Source organism: Tenrec ecaudatus, chromosome 14, assembly GCF_050624435.1.
Source record: "Tenrec ecaudatus isolate mTenEca1 chromosome 14, mTenEca1.hap1, whole genome shotgun sequence".
Lineage (NCBI taxonomy): Eukaryota > Metazoa > Chordata > Mammalia > Afrosoricida > Tenrecidae > Tenrec > Tenrec ecaudatus.
The window spans coordinates 46,322,817-46,341,136 of record NC_134543.1 but is presented as its reverse complement, the minus strand read 5'-3'; positions in this window follow the sequence as shown (position 1 = coordinate 46,341,136).

The window sequence follows — 18,320 nt, the reverse complement described above, 5'->3', positions numbered from 1 at the left end:
AAGCGGAGTGGTGCTGCTGGTTCTGCCCCCTTCTGCCTTCTGGGATCAGAAACTCCAGGGAATGAAGAGACAGTTTATGACCTTCCTTCCCGAGCACCTGTCGGAAAGCAAAGGAGTCAGCCAAGTTCCCCTCTCCTCTCATGGACAGGTCTGCGCCACTGCACTGAGGTGCTCTGTGTCAGAGTGGGAACCATAGAATAATAGTTTTCACGATGAGGTTTCTCAACATTTTTCTAATGCATGTGGATCTGAGGATCCAGATGGGATGTAAGCTATTAAACAGCAAGACCATGGCAATAAAGATGCCACTAGGGTTTAAAAATTATTTTTTGGACAATGTTCAGAACTCTGCATTTCTGTGTGTGCAGGCCTGTGTGGGCTTCCCTTCAGAAGATAAAATGTTGGCAAATGAAGTGTTTCTGGACTGTTGTAGGTGAAAGGAAAAAGAAAGGTGGTATGGCATCTGGAATGTGTCCAGGGATTGAGCAGATTCCATATTCATTTTGAGAGAAAAGTGTCCTAGGATGCCCCCAATACGAAGCTTTTCCATGTGATATACGGGCAACCCCAGAATTATAGGAGGGTCCCATTTCTAAACCTGTCAAATTTGTACATTAAGTTGGAGCAGGTAGCTACGATTAGTGTCCAATGTCAGAAACATTTTGTCTTAGTATATAGTTCAGAGCTTACCTTTGTATGCATTAAAAACCAGTAAAGAAACATGATCAGCTCCTTTAAAGCATCTTTGACATCATAACATACTAATGTCACTACTAATGTTGTGATATGTGGTGCTAAGCAGGGCCAGTTTCTCATGAACCATTGTACATATATAAGAGGCTCTGGGATGATTTGTTTGTAAGTACAAGTGATATATAAGTCAGATGTTCATAACCCAGGGATGACCCGTGTTCAGCGTTCAGTTCGTCCATATTCTAAAAATGTACTCTTAATAACATTTTTTCTCCTAAGATATTTTTTGTTTGTTACTATTCCTGTGAACCTATTTTCAAAAGGATTCACTGTATATGCATGGAGTTTAAATATATGGAATTTTTCTTGTCTTTTTTTTCTTCTTAAGAATTGAGACCCCTCAGAAGATCAAAGGAGTCTCTTTTTCCGGATTTGGCAGAGGAGGACTGGGGATCTTATTTGAGGAGCAGCATTTTCAGGGAATGTAAAAAGGGAAACAACAAAATTCCCAGCTGGAGTGAGACAAACCCAACCTTCAGAGACGTGTTCTTGTCTGTGGCCAATTGGTGACTTTCCAGCAGGGTCTGCCCTTTGAAATCTGGCTTCCTCTCTCCGAAATTAAACCCCACCTGTGCCTCAAAAAGAAAAGTCTTCACCCTCTGTCTCACAGGATTGCATACACGTTCCTTTGCGAAGGGGAGGATGAGAGCACCGAGTCTGGGAGTCCTGGGAACGCCGGCGTGGTGACTGCACACTTGCGTTCACATACCGTGTGTTCTCCTCAGTCCCACTCGCCTAAAACAAAGTCTGTGGCGAAGCCTCGGTAGCACCAGAAAGTTTCCTTCAGAACAAATCATGGGAAATGTTCACTGCAGTGCAACATAATATTCATACGCATCTCACAAGTGGCCTTTCGATTTTTTACAGTATTTGATCCATATGGTCAGCAGTTCAAAACCACCAGCAGCTCTGAGGGAGACACACTGGGGTCTCTATTACCGGGGTAACAGTGACAGTCTCGGAAACCCACAGGGGGTTGCTATGAGTCAGCACCGACTCCATGGCAGGGGCAGTTTTAACTAGACCAACTCTCTTTGGGCCATCAAACTTTGGTTTCGGGCAGGGCTCAGCTAACTGTGGCTTGGGAGCCACGCGTGGCTGGCTCTTTTGGTGTGTTACCTGCAGCTCCAAAGTAAAATTTAAAAATTATAGAGGATATTATTCAGATAATGGTGATATCATTAGTTGGTTAAAAATATGGATGGCTGTGGAATAATTTTTAAATCATTGTGAGAGACAGGATGATCTTTTCCATCTCAAAAGTTTGCCGACCCCTGGTCTAGGGAAATGCCTAAGGATGCTTCTTTAAGGAGAGAGGGCACATGAGTATACCTGAAAGTGAAAACACACCCAGTCTTCAGTGCATTTCTCTGGACCTGCCACTGTGCAGGAGCTAAAGGGGATACAGCAGACACCCCAGTCCTGAGCTACAGAAAATTTGGAGTTTGGAAGAAGATATGGAGGCAAAAAGGCAATAATGTGTGCTGGAGGCTGAGGTCTCAGGGGCAATCACAAGTAAATGAGAGGAGACAAGAAAGCAAAGCAACAATTCCCAGCTCTTAGGAGGCCTCTCACTGTAAACACTGAAGTCTGACTTTGGCCCATAGCTCTCTTTGAACTGTACTTTAGCAATTACCAGCCACAGCATTTTTCCTTCTCAAATAGCCGTGGCTTCATTTTGGCATTGTCAGGGACTGATCTCCCCAGAACCCCCATCTGTCTCCTGAGGACCCCAGAGCTTAGCTAATGATTGTTTGCAAGAATTGCCAGTAATTGCTACTCACCTCATGCCCTGCTGTAGGGCATGTGAGGGGCCAGTGGAGACCACCATTATCAGAAACAATTAGCCATTTAGCCAGAGGGGCCGGCTTAGTAGCCTAACTGTGGGCTTTACCCAGCTAGCTGGAACCAGGGGCTCTGCCCCTTAGTCAGCTCCTTTGTTTCAGATACATCCAGGTTGTGTCTTTTGGGTAATATTTTGGTCTCCCATTAAAGAGCTCTGAGAGTCACCAGGCGCCATTTGGGAAAAGCACATTGACGCGGGAGGAAGAGAGCGCGCCTCCGCTGTTAGTGCACACAGTGATGGGAGACGGTTTCTCTGGCAGCCCCTGGCTCCTGGAGCGAGAGTTCCCACAGTAGACAGCTACACACACACTCCTGCAAGAACAGGAACGGCAGGGTGTGTTAGTGTCTTAGAGGGAGGCTTGATGACACAGAGGTTAAAAACTCACCTGGGAGCTAAAAGAATAGTCGTTGAACCCACTAGCTGTCCCGTGGGAGAAAAGACCTGGCGATCTTTACTGTGTTAGTCTGGGTACATTAGAGAAACAAATCCACAGAAACTCGTGTATAAGAGAGAGTTTTATATAAAGGTTAAGTTCATATCAAGAAAACATCCCAACCCAGTGCTGCCCAAGGCCACAAGTCCAACATTAACCCATAGGAACGACACCAATCCACAGAGTCCTCCTCCATCCTATAAAACACATGCAGTGATGCCGACTGCAGGAGGGAAGCTGAATAAGTGAATGTGTAATCATCTCAGTGCTGGCAGGGGTCTCCACATGGCTACTCCAGCACCCAGGGCTGCATAGGGGTAGGTCCATGTGGCTTCTCCTCAGGGATGTCTTGCAGGAAGTGATCCTTGCCAGCTGAAGCAGGGAACTGACTAAGGCAATCACATCCTGGTCCAACCATCACAAAGGCAAGGCTCACCGAGCCATTTATCCCTCTGCCCTTCAATTAACCCCACATGTGTTTATCGGCCAGGTTGGCACAATAAACTAACTACCTCATTTACCCATAATCATTACAGCCCCAGAATCCCTAGGGGACACTTCTACTCTGGCCTACAGGGTCACTTAAGTCAGAATCCACCTGATGGTACATAGAGTTGTATGAGCCCCTAATAAAATGACCCCCCCAAAAGGACATATAACAGTATTTTAGGGCAGTCATAACACCCTCAAAATCTGGGTGGATTGAAACAACAGCAATTTCTTCCACAGCTCTCGGGGGCAGACAGACCAACAAACAAATGAACATAGTCAATTTTGGCTCCTGACGACCCCTACGCGTCAGAGTAGAAGGTGCTCCATAGGGTTTTCAGTGGCTGATATTTGGGAAGTAGAATGCCAGCCCTGTCTTTTGAGGAGTTTCTGGGTGGACTTGAACCCCCAACCATTTAGCCAGTACCTGAGCTGTTAACTATCTGCTTCATCCAGCTATGCCCCATGGAGGCCAGAAGTCTGAAACCAAGATGTTGGCAATGTTGGCTCCTCAGGGAGACTCAGAGAGAACAGATTCTGTTCCTTTTAGCTTCTGCTGGCATCCAGCAGTACTTGGTGTTCCTCAGCTTGCAGCTGTCATTCCAATCTTTGCCTCCAGTGCTCCATTACCCTTCTCTCTTTTTCTTGTTTCCAACTTAAAAAAAATCATTTTATTGGGGACTCGTACAACTCTTATCACAATCCATACATCTCTCCATTGTGTGTCAAGCACATTTATACATTTGTTGCCATCATCATTCTCAAAACATTTGCTTTCTACTTGAGCCCTTGGTATCAGCTCCTCATTTTTCCCCCTCTCTCCCCACTCCCTTCTCCCTCATGAACCCTTGATAATTTATATATTACTATTATTTTGTCATAGCTAACACTCCGACGTCTCCCTTAATCCACTATTCTGTTGTCCATCCCTCAGGGAGGGGGTTATATGTAGATCTTTGTAATCGATTCCCCCTTTCTCCCCCACCGTCCTGGTATCGCCACTCTCGTCACTGGTCCTGAATGGATCATTTGTCCTGGATTCCCTGTGTTTCCAGTTCCTATCTGTACCAGTGTATATGCTCTGGTCTAACCAGATTTGTAAGGTAGAATTGGGATCATGATAGTGTGGGGGAGGAAACATTCAGGAACTAAAGGAAAGTTGTATGTTTCATCATTGCTACACTGCACCCTGACTGGCTCGTCTCCTCCCTGCGACCTTTCTGTAAGGAGATGTCCCGTTGCCTACAGATAGGTGTTGGGTCCCCAATCTGCACTCCCCATCATTCACAATGATTTGATTTTTTGTTCTTTGATGCCTGATACCTGATCCGTCGGCACCTCGTGATCCCACAGGCTGGTGTGCTTCTTCCATGTGGGCTTTGTTGCTTCTGAGCTAGATGGCTGCTTTTTTACCTTCAAGCCTTTAAGACCCCAGACACTATATCATTTGATAGCCGGCCACCATCAGCTTTCTTCACTGCATTTAATTATGCATCCGCTTTGTTTTCAGTGATCGTGTTGGGAAGGTGAGCATCAACTCCATTACCCTTTTCTATGTACCTCTGAATCTCCAAATCTTCCTTTCCTTCTAAGGGGACCTTGGTTTTAGGGTCCACCCAATGCAGTATAACATCATCTTAACTGGATTACGTCTACGAAGACTCTATTTCCAAATAAGGTCACACTCACAGGTACTAAAGGGTAGGGCTTCAGCATATCTTTTCTTGGAGCACAATGTAACCTACAACATGGGGTAACAATGGGAAGCTCATGGGCCAAGTGTAGGAGACATAACATGTCTGCTAAGTGTCCTAGGACAGAGAAAATAAACAACAAGGTCGCATAAGATCCCTAATGGAAATACAGGAGAGACTTGCTGAACTATAGCAGTTCATTTGGGATAAAGCTGCCTCTCACATGGTGTTCATAAGAAGCATGCTCCAGGCTGAGTAGTTGCAGGTATTTATGTAATAGACACTAATAAGTTTTTTTAGCCAGTACTATCCAATAGAAATACAATGCATACCACATATTGTATTTATTTGAAATGTTCTAGTAATTACATTTAAAAAATAGAAACAGATGATATTACATTTAATAACATATTTTATTTAACTCAATATAAATACTGTCATTTTAGTGTACAGTCAACATAAAAATTATCAATGCGAGACATATTCTTTTTTTTCCTTTTTTGCCCTAGGTGTCCGTTTGATGTCCATTTCATGCTTATAGCACATCTCAGTTCCACCTAACCAGCTTCCAATGCCCACTAGCCAGATGTGGCAAGCAGCTTCCGTGTTGGACTGAGCTCTTCTACATCATGACCCAGAAGTTCAACTGGTCTTTCATATGAAAACAATATATATTTTACCCTCTCAACAATTATCACAACTACCATCCTCTCCCTCAAATAAAACCAGTACAAATGATCCAGAAGCTAAATATAAGTAAATATCTTAATCAAATAAATGCTAATTTGATATTAATGCTTAATATCAAATTTGGATTCTTACCCAATTTGAGTTCATTATAACAAAGCCTAGGGGAAGGCAATTCTGCACAGAAGCTTTAGTAAAGATTTGTGATTCCACAGTTCTCATCACAATGCTACACAGTAGACTCCACAGAGAGCAACGATAGCAGTGTATCTGTTTATCATGGAGTGGAGCTTCTGGTCGGTGATGTAGAAAAGGCCAGATAGTGTTTTCTACACCCAAGGGCCTCATGTTTAGACACTCTGGGGACAAGAATGAAGTCAGATTCGTTTGCTCTTCTCTCCTGCCACTTAGCTTCAACCCAGATGGCACGGCCTATCAACCAAGGTCCCCTTGCCACAGGGCCTTGGCTGGGAGACAACATCTTATTGGAATCATTTGAGGGGTAGAATTGTAAGGGGATTTAGAACAGAGGATGCTTGCAAAAGAATGAAAAATGATTGTTGGCTTGCTCTCCTAGGTTTTTTCCATACTTACATAAGCAAAATAGGCATTTTAAAATCATGTTAAAAGCGGTTGGGCAAAGGAGAGATTTACTAGGCAATCTGCTCCAGTGTTAATTTTCTGGGCACCATCGGTCTTCCTCTGAAAGTTCAGAAATATGTAATGATACTTTTGTTTGTTGTTGTTGCTATGACACCAGGTGTAACAATAGCGCCGTACTCCGCTTACAGGTCACCGTTTCTTTCTTTCTGTCCTCCCCCGTCTATGGAGGTGATTGATAGGACGTTGGGAAATTCATAAAGCATAATGAAGAAAATGCAAAATACTCATGATTCTCCTCCGTTGTGATGTAGACTGATATCATGTGAACGCATCGTCATTATTTTCGTGAGTGTCCCCCCCACCCCCTGTCCTCGTCAAAGGTAGTCACTGTATGTGTATATTTGAGTATGGGGATTAGAAAGGAATTTGTGCTACTTTCACTTGAAACACCGTCTCTATTTTCCTGTGTTTTAAATCACTCGTTAGAAACCATGCATGTATACTCGTATACTTACAGGCAATACTGTACGACAGCATATTCATTCTTTTGTGGGGCTTTGGCACTTTTCCTAATGTTTCCCAAGTGACACACAGATGACTTTTGCTGCATTGGAATCTTCCATAAATAGCCTAGTTAAAAACCCATGCTTGGCATTGCCAGCAGAACAACCAGCTGTTAGGAGAAGTCGAGGGGTCCTGGTGGTGCCAATGGTTAAGCAATGGACGGAGAGTTTGGAGGTTTGAATCCATCCAGCTGCTCCCCGGACAAAAAACCTGGCAATTTTCTTGTGGAAACAGGACAGATTGGAACCCCCATGGGAATACTTTCATCCTGTGAGATGAGATCATTGTTCATTGGAAACAGATTAAAAAATTGATTTTATTGGGGGCTCCTATAGCTCTTATCACCATCCATCCTTCCATCCATCCATCCATCCATCCATCCATCCATCCATCCATCCATCCATCCATCGTGTCAAGCACCTTTGTACGTATGTTGCCATCATCACTTTCAAACCATTTTCTTTCTACTTGAGCCCTTCGTATCCGCTCATTTCCCCCTCCCTCATGAACCCTTGATCATGTAGAAATTATTCTTTTATTCGCATCTTACACCGACGGCTGCTCCCTCCTCCCACTTTTCTGGGAAGCAGAGTTGCTGATGCCTTACAGGAGCAACAAGGGGAGCTACGAGTTTACCAGGACTGACTTTCTGGCTCCTGAATGTACCTTTTCTGGGGAAACGCCTGTATAAACTGTGCTGCTACCTAAAGTGCCGTGTGATATTGGCTAATTGGTCGCGAGGCTTATCTTTATGCATTTATTATTTAGATCGTTTCCTTAGAACATTCCAAACAGATACTAAGTGAACAGAATCTCATAGTGACCCCCAGGTACCTGCCATCCAACCTCAGCAGTTATCCTCATTTGGCATTTTGGCTTCGTCTCTGCTTGCCTCCACTCCCCTGACCTTCCGCTTGGTTGATACGACTTCGTATAGTTTTAAAGTGAAATGTACATTCATTGAAACGCACAAATCTTACCTGTGCAGTTTTGACTAGAGGATACACACACATATGAAACTCGCTCCTCTCTCATGGTATAGAACATTCCCATCTCCCCAGACGCTTCCCTCAGCCATTCCTGGGTAATCCTCCTGGGTCTCCTCCTCTCCCAATAGACATTTTTGCCTGGACTTGCTTAGTCAGTTTCATGATTTCAGGTAAATAGGATGATATACCAGACACTCGTTTTGAATCCAGCTTCCTTCATGTGTCTCTCAGTAGTATGCACTGGGTAAATCGCTATACAAGGCCTCGTTAAGTGTTGAACAGCAAGGAGTTTACTTTGAGGACTAAGGTTCACCCTGAAGAAAATACCCAAGCCATGGCTATTTTCAGCAGTCTCCTATGCATGTGAAAGTTCGCCGTTGTTTAAGGAATCCTGAAGGAGAATTGATGCGTTTGAGTTGCTGTGCTGGCGAAGAGTATCAGAAGTACTGTGCACTGTCAAATATTTACATATGAGGATGGGGAAATAGATCTATGTGCATGTATGTATAGGTTTAGTGTTAAGGTAGCAGAAGGACATTATGCCTCCCTCAATGCAAGAATACTTTCTTCTATTAAATTGGCATTCTATGATGCTCACCTTCCTGACACAATTGCTAAAGATAAAGTGGGTGAATAAGCAAATGTGAAGAAAGCTGATGGTGCCCGGCTATCAAAAGATATAGTGTCTGGGGTCTTAAAGGCTTGAAGGTAAACAAATGGTCATCTAGCTCAGAAGCAACAAAGCCCAAATGGAAGAAACACACCATCCTGTATGATCACGAGGTGTTTAAGGGATACGTTATCAGGCTTCAAAGAACAAAAAATCAGATCATTGTGTGCTCACCTCCATGATACAATTGCTGAAGACAAATGGGTGCATAAGCAAATGTGGTGAAGAAAGCTGATGGTGCCTGGCTATCAAAAGATATAGCATCTGGGGTCTTAGAGGCTTGAAGGTAAACAAGCGGTCATCTAGCTCAGAAGCAACAAAGCTCACATGGAAGAAGCATCCAGCCTGTGGGATCACGAGGTATCAAGGGGTCAGGTATCAGGCATCATCAGAACAAAAAATCTTACCATAGTGAATGAGGGGGGGAAGTGCGGAGTGGAGACCGAAAGCCCATTTGCAGGCCACTGGAGATCCCCTTGCAGAGGGGTCTCAGGGAGGAGACGAGCCAGACAGGATGCAATGTAGCAATGATGAAAAATACAACTTATATCTAGTTCCTAAATGCTTCCTCCCCCTGCACTATCATGATCCCAATTTTACCTTGCAAGTCTGGCTAGACCAGAGGATTGTACACTGGTACAGATAGGAACTGGAGACACAGGGAAACCAAGGAAGATGATCCCTTCAGGACCAGTGGTGTGAGTGGCAATACTGGAAGCACAGGGGGAGGATGGGTTGGAAAGAGGGAACTGATGACTAGGACCAAATGTGACCTCCTCCCTGGGGGACGCACAACAGAAAAGTGGGTGAAGGGAGACGTCAGAAAGGGCAAGATGTGACAAAATAATAATTTACAAATTATCAAGAGTTCACGAGGGAGTGGGGAGGGAGGGGAAAATGAGGAGCTGATGCCAGGGGCTTAAGTGGAGAGCAAATGTTTTGAGAATGATGAGAGCAATGAATGTGCAAATGTGCTTTACACAATTGATCTATGTATGGGTTGTGATAAGAGTTATATGAACCCCTAATAAAACAATTAAAAAAAAAGAAAAGCAAACAAACAAATCTGTCTTGGAAGAAACACAGCCAGAATGTTCCTTAGAGGCAAGGATAGTGAGACTTCATCTCACCTACTTTGGACATGTTGTCAGGAGAGGTGGATCCCAGCAGAAGGACCTCATGCTTAGTGAAGCAGAGGGGCAGCGCAAGAGAGAAAGGTCCATAACAGCTGGATGGACGCGGTAGCTGCAGCAATGAATTCAAGCATAAGAAAATCGTGAAGATACCGTCAGACCTGACGGTGTTTAGCACTGTTGTTCATGGGGCCACTATGAGTCAGAACCCTAAAACCAATAACATCACTACTTTGTTCACTTTCATTGCTGACTTATAGAAACATACCACCATTTATTGATTCATTTTCCTATTACTTTGTAGTTAGATTGTTTCCATTGGGGGGCTAAGAGATTCTTGTATAAGTCTTTGTGTGAATGTTTGTTTTTGTTTCTCTTCAGTAAATATGTAGGAAAAAAATCACCGGTAGGCATATTTTAAGTTTAAAAAAATCATTTTATTAGGGGCTCATACAACTTTTATCACAATCCATTCATACATAAACTGACGTCTCCCTTCACCCACTTTTCTGTTGTCCATTCCCCAGGGAGGAGGTTATATGTAGATCCTTGTAATCGGTTCCCCCTTTCCACCCCGCCCTCCCACCACTCTCCCACCACTGGTCCTGAGACTGCCAAGCCATGTTCCATTTCTACCAGCCATACCTGACAGTTCAAGTTGTTACATCTCCTGGCCAACATAGGTTGTTGTCCGTCTTTTTATTTTTAGCCGTTCCAGTGGGTGTGCAGTGGCATCTCTTTCTGGTCTGATTTGGCATTTCCCTGATCTGACTGCTATTTGATGTCAATCAATTTTTCATGTGCTTGCTGGTCCATTAGCCCTCCTCTGTGAGTCGTCGGTTCAAGAGAGACTTAGCTTGCGGCACTAAGCTTACGTCCCGTGACTGTGCTAGCGTGCAGGCCGAGCACGCATTTCTCAGAGTGGTCGTCTAAGGAAAGCTGTGCCAGGTCACATCACAACGGGCTTCTTGTTTTATTGTCGAATCCTGCTCCACCTGTGGACCCGCTTTTAACTCTCTGCCATCACCGGTTTCCTAGTAATTGTCTTCAGTGACTTCTCCTTTGACTGGGATTTGTGATCCCTGGTCCCTGTGTTCTGCCTGCATAGGGTGCGTTTTACTGGGAAGACTTCATTGATGAGCTCATTGGTGCTGTGAGACTTTAACTCATAATATGTTCGCATTTCGAAAGCTCATTTGGGAACTCACGATTCCATTATAACCTGGAGCTATAAGAATGAAAAAATCTCAGGTGATTTTATTCTCAAACTTTGGAATTGAGTCCAAAAGTAGTAGATTTCGGGTGTGCCAACTGATAACACTGTTCATAGAAACTCAGGAGTTACTGGACAGAGGCCATGATTTGTATTGATTTAAGTTGCCTGCTTATGCTAAAAGCAAAGTAAGATTTCTTAAGCTCTGTGGTAAAGGATAATACACACATATGTATCTTTTCCTTTTTCCACTTTATCATGGGCCAATACAGTATTTTATAAAAAATACTGTGCTATCTATAATTGCTATGGAAGTTTCTATACATGCACTCCCATTTGAGCAGCTCTGACTCAGGGCATGGATTCTGGAGCCAATCTGCTTTGGTTTGAATTCTGGTTTGAATTCAATTGATAGCTGAGTGATCGTATGCAATCTCAGTTGCCCCACTGACATGACAGTAACAGCACTTGCCACATAAGATTGTCTTAAAGATTAAATGAGCCAGCACATGATTATGTATGCAAGGGAGCTTCAAAAAGTGCATGGGAAAAGAGTCCATTATCATTTAACTCCATTTCCCTAAACCTTTGAAGCCCCTCATGTATATAACTTGATAAATACAGATAAAACATAGATAAATATGCTAGAAGCTTCAAAACGTTTCAATGACATGAAAGGATAACAGGATTTCCCATGAACTTGTGGAGACCTGTGTGCACATGTCCACAGATAGAGTTCTTAGATGCTTTTTACTCGACTCCGACTCCTAGTGACCCTGACACACCAGAAGGAGACCCTGCCTGGCCCTTGGTCACCCTTATGCGCTGCCTATGTTTGCGCCCATTGTCGCAGCCATGCTGTCAACCTCCCTCCTTGGGGGGCTTCCGCATTTTCTGCTGACCCTCTACTTTAACAAGTGCGAGGGCCTTCTTCAGGGACTGGTTCCTCCTGATAGCATAGCCAAAGCATGTGAGACAGCCCCAGCGATCCTTACGTCTGGGGTGTATTCTGGCATATATGGGGGGGGGGGATCCACAGACATTTTTATGATCTTGAACTCTACTTTTTCATGAACTCTTTGACACCCCCCTCCCCCCCAGCTGGTCTGCTAATGCAAGGTCAGAGCAGTGCAAGCCTACCAGCCACGGTGTGCAAGCAATCCTGAGGCTGTCTGAGCCCATAATATTTACAGGGTTGGAAATCCTACATTGGGTAGATGCCATAAAGTAACTATAAGATATTATGATTGTCACCACCTCAATCCTATTACCAGGCAGGGCACATCCAGCTACAATAGAGAGAAATCCAACTCAAGTTAATGCCAACAAAGGGATGTGGTGCCATTTGTCAAGGATGGATTAGGGTTACCCTAAATTTAGGCATGGCTATAATCAAGCTCATACGATGTTGCCTATCTGATGCAACACTCCTTTCTTTTGTGTTGGCTCTACTTTCCAATAGGTTCTCCCAGAGGATGGCAAAATGGCTGCGGGCTGCTCTTGGGATACATCTTATCAGCTCAACACCCTAGTGGAAAGAGTCTCATCTTTTTACTTCCCCAAATTCCTGGTCGTTCCTTTCATTGATCTGGCTTGTACAATAAGCCCACCAGGGCCACAAGAACCAAGGAGTTCTCTGGAGAAAAGTGCAGTGCTGTCACCAGAATACGAAAGGCTGGTTGTCCCTGTCAAATGATTCAGGAAGCGGGTTACTATCTACTAGCTTTGCGGGGTGGAAAGTGGTTTTATCGATGTTGGACTTCTTTTGAAAAGATATCCTAGAGGAGGAGAATATCTGTTCTTCCCGGAGAGAAGAAGACGGCCGAAGGAGAAGGAAGCCTGTAACAACCACGGGTCCTGGCTTCTAAAAGATGGTCTGCTTAGCATCCGTTGGAAATACTGGACAAAAATGCTTTTACAGAGTTAGCTAACATGAACCCAAACAATCCATCCTCTTACTGGCAAAAAATGTGAGCGGTCTTAATGTGGAAAATCTGAGTTCAGTGGCCACAGATGGGGCACCTGCAAGGTGAAGGAAAAGAGTTTGTTGACACTTTGCTCATGTCAGATGAGAAGGTGCGTGGGTGTCCCTTCCATCGCATCATCTGATGGGAAAGCCCAGAAGGATGTGGCGGAGGAAATCATCGGGGTTGTGAATGTTGCCAGCTTAGGAGAGGTGGCGAGGATCTCGGCTGCAGAAGTGAGTGGAAACTTAGCTTATTTCTAGGCAAACTAAGTTATGGAAACTAATTAGAACGATGGAATTTATTGAGCTGCTTTCTTACATAAACTCTCTCTATCTCGTGCGTGCATGAGAGAGAGAGAGAGAGAGCGAGAGAGAGAGCAAATTTCCTGGACCCCAGAAACTCATGGGAGACTTGTGAACACGTTCACTTTAGAACTGTGGAGAAAAAGTCAAGAACTCTTTATGTGGTTAATAGGGTGTAGGCATTCACCTTCACACACTACAGGTAACTGGATGCTGTCGTTGCTTGGGGCTGTCAAGCTGGTTTTGACTCAGCGTGACCGCATGGGCAGGACAATGAACCTCTGCCCAGTCCTATGCCACCCTCACAGTGCTTCTCATGTCGGAATCCATGGTGGCAGCCACCCTGTCAATCCATCTCGTCAAGGGCCTTCCACTATTTCACTGTCCCTCTACTTTACCAAGCATGATGTCCTGCTCCAGGGACTGGTCTCTCCTGGTAACATGTCCAAAGCATGGTGAGATGAAGACTCACCATTCGTGCTGGTAAGGAGCATTCTGGCTGTATCTCTTCTGGCAGCCCACGGTACTTTCAATACTCTTCCCCACACCCTGATTCGAATGCAGCGATTCTCCTTCAGTCTTCCTCATTCAGTGTTCAGCTTTCACATGCACATGAAGTGACTGAAAATACCATGGCCTGGGTGAAGGGCACGACAGTCCTCCCAGAAATATCCTTACTTTTCAACACCTTAAAGGTGTCTCGTGCTGCAGATTTGCCCACTGCAAGGACTCAGATGTCCATTTGTTGCACTGTGGTGCCTTGTGGGTGGCTGTGATATGGAAAGCGGTGACACTGGTATTTTGAATACTGGCAGGGTCATCCAAAGTGAACAGGTTTTGATGGAGTTTCCAGATTAAGAATCCACTTCTGAAGAATTGACTACTGAAATTCTGTGAATAGGTAACTAGATTCTGCACTAACTTTCCACTGCTAAACTGCTCTGAGCTCCCCAGAATCAAACTTTGAAGTACTATTTAGCTATAGAACGCATATGAAGCTTCATTTGCACATCAGTTTCACAACTTTTGATCCACATGAATCCTGCTCCAGATTTTTGTCGTCTTTTAGAGTCTATACTGCAAGCTGTGTGTGGACTGCGGGGCACCCCCATGCACGATGCATTAATTTCAAGAGGATGCGCTTGAGTTGACTTCCCATTCTGTCCAAGATGAAAAATGCTTGGAATTTGAGCTGAGTATATGAATTTCAAATGATCCATAAATGTCACCGAACCTTGGAAAATGTTCGCATCAATCAATTTTGATACAAATTGGAAAATATGAAATCGAACATACCCTCAACAATAGCATTTGAAATCTGATACTGGAATTGAGTTAATTCCTAAGTAAGCTCATTGAGTGATTTTTAAAAAATTAAATACTTATATTGGGGACTCTTATATCTCATCACAATCCATACATTGTGTCAAGCACATTTGTACGTGTGCTTCCATCATCATTTTCAAAGCATTTTATTTCTACTTGAGCCCTTAATATTAGCTCCTCAATTTTATCCCTTCCCTCCCCCACACACCCTCCCTCATGAACCCTTGATAAGTTATAGATTATTATTTTCATATCTTATATCATCCTCTGTCACCCTTTACCCACTTTTCTGTTGTTCGTTCCCTGGGGAGGGGGTTATATGTTGATCCTTATGATCAATTTCCCCCTTTTCTCTCCCCACCTTCTCCTTGTCCTCCTGGTATCTCTATTCTCATCATTCTGACAAAGAGGGTGCATAAGCAAATGTGGTGAAGAAAGCTGATGGTGCCCGACTGTCTTGAGTCTTAAAGGCTTGCAGGTGAACAAGTGGCCATCTGGCTGAGAAGCAACAAAGCCTACATGGAAGAAGCACACCAGCCTGTGTGATCATGAGTTGTTGATGGGATCAGGTACCAGGCATCTAAGACCCAGAACAAAATAATACAGAATGTGAATGAGGGGTTGGGGGGGGGCGTGGAGTGGAGGCCTAAAGCCCATCTGTAAACAATTGGACATCCCCTCATATGAGGGTCACAAGGAAGAGATGAGTCAGTCAGGGTGCAGTGTAGCACCGATGAAACAACTTTCCTCTAGTTCTTTAATGCTTCCTTTCCCCACTATCATGACCGCATTTCTACCACACAAATCGGATTAGACCAGAGCATGGACACCGCAACAGATAAGAGCCCACAAACCAGGGAATCCAGGATACATAAACCCCACAGGGCCAACAATGAGAATTAAGTGATTTTTAAGTCTAGTTTAAGATCCTCTTGCTATGCAAATTGTGGTCCATGGACCACCATCATAAATATAATCTTGTAACTTATAAGAAATACACCTCAGCTTGTTCAGCATGCCTCCCAGGACCTACTGATTTAAAAATCCAACAGGATCCTCAGGTAATTCCAGTGTGCATTAAAGTTTGAGAAGCGTTGGCATTATCAGGACTGCCTCTTGGTCTTTGTATAGGTTCTTGCAGGAGCACAAGTACATGTTCCAGAATTCCAATTCTCTGAAGTTTTGTCCAAACTGAGTTATGATACACACAGGTGCTTGCCTTCATACTGTGGATGAGACATCGCTAAACATCAAGCTGTTTTTGGCCAAGATTCATCTGACATAAGCACTAATATCCCTTGTTCACGTCGTCTTCTGAATTTCTGGCAGTTTCCTGTTGATGTCTGATTGCAGTCATTTTTATATTATCTTAAGCAAATTTTGTTTCCAAATGATAACTATATTGCTTGATAAAGTCTCATCCTCTTGGATCACCTTTACTTAAGCTAGGAACAAACATTGATCTCTTCAGATGGGTTTCTCTTCCTTAGACAAATGGGTGCCTTAGACCAATGGGTGCATTACTCTTGCCTTAGACAAATGGGTGCATTAGACCAATGGGTGCATTACTCTTGGCTTAGACAAATGGGTGCATTAGACCAATGGGTGCATTACTCTTGGCTTAGACAAATGGGTGCATCCATAGTAGCATTCATTCATTGAAGTATTCAATTGGCATTCCATCATTTCCTGGAAACCTCCCCTCCTATCTATCTATCCATCTATCTATCTATCTATCTATCTATCTATCTATCTATCTATCTATCTATTAATTACCCATGTCTTCAGTGCAGCTTAGACTTCTTCCTTAAGCACCATCATATGTTCTTGGTCACATGCTACCTCCTGGCATAATTGAATCTGTACCACCTCTTTTGCGTACAGTGATTCTGTGCATTCCCTCCATCTTCTGTTGGTGTCTTCTACATCATTTTTTCTCTCCCAAACAATCTTTCCATGGCGGAGCTTGAGACTTCGAATTTTTTCTTCTAGTCTTTCAACGTGTGTTGTTCTCCTTTGGTTTTCCCACTTCATGTCTTTGTACATTTCAATGTACTTGTCTTGTCTCTTTGAGCCACCTATTGAAATTTCCGTCAGGCTCTCTTATTTCATGTTTTTTTCCTGTTTGCTTTAGTGACTCTACATTTAACAGCAAGTTTTTGAGTTTCCTCTGATATTTATTTTAGTATTTTCTTTTTGTCCTGTCTTTTAAATAGTATAGCAAAGGAAGGAAAAGAGAGATCAAACCTGATAAGCCAGAATGAGGAATACTTGTGTCAACATTCTGTGATTGGTATGGTAAAACAGGATGCTGAAGGTATTTCAGAGAAAGTGCCCTTGAGAAGAGACAGGAGGTTAGCACGGTAGCTATTTGCGGTATTAGAAGCAGTCTCCTTTAGTGACTGCTTAATAAGGCGTGAGTAAAGTACATGTGGAGTTTAAGGTTTGAAAAGCAAGTTCCATCCACTGTTTGGAGATTCTTAAACAATAAGTTAAAGACTTTGGATTTCATTATTTAGACAATTAGAAACTCAACGTTTTCAGGAGTTTTCTGACTTGCCTTGGGAAAATTTATCTGGGAAGGGGCGTTGAAGGGATAGGAGTTGGGAGGAAGCAGAGATAGGGAGACACCAGGAAGCATTTGCAGCTGTGGCCCTGGGAGAGGAAAGAGGGCCCAGATGAAAGATTCACCAGGTATTTAAACTATGCTGGTGGTGGCAGGAGGGAAAGAATGTGAGAGACTCCTGGGAAGTTGAATCTCTAGGATTCAGGGGCTGAGAATTGTGAGACAGCACAAATTAATCCTGGATGAATCGGAGACTGGCGATACTGTGAATATAAATTATAAGGCTGGGGGGGTGTTGTAATGTGAAGTAATACATGTAGAAAGCATCAAAAGAAGATGGACGGAATACACAGAATCACTGCACCAAACAGAGTTGGTACACATTCATTATGCCAGGAGGTAGCATGTGACCAAGGACATAGGATGGCGCTTTAGGAAGAAGTCTAAGCTGCACTGAAGAATAGGCAAGAAAGGAAAAAAAAGGGGGGCGGTTTCCAGGAAATGAATGCAGTTGAATACTTAAGAACTGGGAAGTGGAAATGTTCAGTTGGAAATGTGAATCGAGAGCCAAGAGAAGTGATCTACTGAAACCACAGCCAGGGAGGAACTCTTCGAAGGAGGGCATGTCGGGCACATAGAAACGGAGCCAGGCGAGAAGAGGAGAAAGGATCTGTCAGGAAGTCAGAGGAGGATGAGAAAGGTCGGGAGACAGTGAGGCACTGCCGTAGCAGGGAAGGCAGAAGGAGCTCTTACGGTGAAGCACATGGTATGCATCCATCCAGTGACACTATCAGAAGGGTCAGGCCTGAGAAAAGGCAGCTCAGAGGCTGCTGCTGTGACACTGGTGACTCGTCGGTCGGCCGTTTGAAACCACCAGCAGCTCCTGCAGAGAAAGACAAGGCTTTCTCCTCCCGACAGTGAAGAGTTACTGTCTTGGAAACCCACAGGGTCAGTTCTACCCTGTCCCATAGTTGCCGGGAGTCAGAGTCGATTAGCCGGCAGGGAGTTTGGTTTGGTGTGATGACTGTGGAGACCAGTGGGCACTAGAGCTTGAGCGAGTACTTAAGTTGGGGGCGGGGCGGGGA